The 2,734-nt window shown below is 30.1% G+C and overlaps 1 pseudogene; it reads left to right on the forward strand.

The window, feature by feature from the left end:
* LOC108660686 lies at positions 1,706–2,334 on the forward strand (annotated as a pseudogene).

The following is a 2,734-nucleotide window of genomic DNA, read 5'->3' on the forward strand; positions in this document are numbered from 1 at the left end:
AAGTAAAACATGACGATAGAAAGATTTGGAAGAGTAGTCACTTGTAGAAGTCCCCTTCCATATGAGTTTATCATGAAAATCCCTACTGACCACATGACTTTCAATAAGACTTTTGAAACTATCCTACTACTCACTTTCCCATCCAAACACACCTCTGCACAACTTGACATTCCAAGTCCAATCATTAATAACATATTCACTAAAATCACAAATTTTCCCACCATTCTTGATAGCCAAGGTGTAAACTCTAGGAAAAGCTGTTTAGCAATGCAACCATCCTTCACAAGCATTGCATGTATCTTCAATTTCCACAGTGAAAAATTTGTTCCACAAAAACGTGGAATCTCAAATTTTGTTCCAGACTTCCCTCCCATCTTGATCAGCACGAACAAAAAAACCCTTGCAACTTGGCTTGGATACCAAAATAATAAAAAGAGATCAAGTACAGGGACCCAAATATAGCAAAACAAATAGGAAATTGAAAGATAAACACAATAGAATATGTAAGGAATAAATGACCTCTATATTAAAAGAAACAGTGTAAGATTAAAGAGTAGATAAAGATCTAAAACTGACGATAAAAATAAAAAACTTGACGTTATTTATAGAAGAATCTCTTCCCTACTTTTATGCAAAAATCGTGGCTTCACATATTATAACAATTTGTTACTTTGACTCCCATTTTATTAAGACTCTACTAATAGATAATATTGACTCAATCTTTAACAGTTTCTTGTGTCGCCATCCATTGGTCTCACACTTGCTCTCGCCGCTGTCTCACATTCTCTTGCCATTTTCAATTTCTTCTTTTTTAAAACATGGCATTTCTATAATCATTAGCCAAGAGAATAGTGTGTTGCTAGTAGCAATAACTATCGATTCCCAAACTAAATAACCAAAGTATAATATATCCTAAACAGAGAATAAATCCTAACAAGGCTCATGAAGTGTCTCTTTTTTTTGGCTATATGAAATACAACATAATTTAGTCTAACTATATTAGTGTGATTTGTAAAATAATTAATGGAAGTAGAAGTTTGAATATTTAATTGTACATTTTTGAACTTTAGATATCAAATAAAATATTTGATTATAATTAGACTATCAAAATTAAAAAAGTGTAATTAACTTACTTTCTAGTAAATAGCCTAGAATATATAAATTCAACTAAGATTTGCACGGTAATGTCAATTAAGATTTGTAGTTTGTTCACGTCACAAAATAAAGGATAATGTTTTACGAAACTTTTCAAGTGAATATCTTATACATAATTCCTTTCATAAATTAATAAAAAGTTAAGGAATTATATGTACAAGAAAAGAAGAAAATTTATGAAAGGAAAATGAGTCCTTTAATGTATAGGAGATCTCATTACATTAAATTTTTTCCATGATATTGATGAAAACATAAATTTTCATTCCTCGCATGCATTTTTCGTAGCCTGGAATTTGGTATTATTATCACATATGTCAAAACAATAATTTTTCAAACATTAGTAATCAAGCAAAATTTGTACTCAATGAGGCATTTAAGGTTAAAATTTCATATTCAAATATAGAAATTAATTTTGACTTCAAATAATGAGATAGATGAGATAAGATTTATTAAATGGAAAAATGTTACATCAAACTTTAATTGGAGCTCAAATTCACATCTACAAAAAGAAAATGGTGAAGTTGAATATATTTTCTGATGGAAATCATGAATGCAGGAGACGAAAAACATTCTGCCACCAGTGCATGCACAATATAGAAATTATAAAAGGGAAACTGCTCAGCAAGTATTTGATAAAACCCACAAGGACTTCCATAAACAAGGGGAGGAATGGATGAAGCAACTAGCAAGTTCATCACAGCTGTGGGTACTCTTATCATGACTATTATGTTTGCTGCGGTGTTTACTATTCCTGGTGGTAATAACCAAAACAATGGTTTCCCCATATTTTTAACTAGCGGGCATAAGCATGAAGGTGTATTTATGATATTTATAATATCAGATGCCATTTCTCTCTTTGCTTCTTCTACTTCGGTGTTGATGTTTCTTGGCATTCTCACCTCACGTTATGCAATGGAAGATTTCCTTACATCTTTACCTAACAAGTTGATTATTGCCCTTTCCACTCTCTTTATTTCTATAGCGACAATGATGGTAACCTTTTGTGCTAGCCTGGTTATAGTACCACAAGGGTGACTGTGGATAATCATTCCAATCATTTTACTTGCAAGTATTCCAATCACACTCTTCGCTTGGTTGCAATTTCCTCTCCTTATAAAAATAATTGTTTCAACTTATGGAGCAGAAATCTTTGATAGGACAATGAAGACTTGGATCTAGTTAAATTTATTACAAGCATAGAGAGATAACTTGTTAAGCTTTGGCCTTTAACTGAATATAGAAATGATATATGTTTGTACAGTTTTCCTTTTTCTTTTCTTTGTAGAAATTTTGTACTATTTTTCACTTGTGAATAGGTGTCTTATTTTTCTATTGTAATAAAATCATTTTTAAAAATACTCAAGGTAATAGTATTTTTATTATAAATTAATTCTACATAGTAAAAATTACAATTACAATTATACAATTTTTATTGATATATGTACACATAGTAGAAATGATAATTAAGCTTAAATGATTTTAATAAATATACACATTTAGTACAAAAATCAAGTCAAACAAATAAAGAAGAAAATTTAGATGAAACTTGAATTTAGCACCCGAAGATTTCATAACTTTT

Source organism: Theobroma cacao, chromosome 2 (assembly GCF_000208745.1).
Source record: "Theobroma cacao cultivar B97-61/B2 chromosome 2, Criollo_cocoa_genome_V2, whole genome shotgun sequence".
Lineage (NCBI taxonomy): Eukaryota > Viridiplantae > Streptophyta > Magnoliopsida > Malvales > Malvaceae > Theobroma > Theobroma cacao.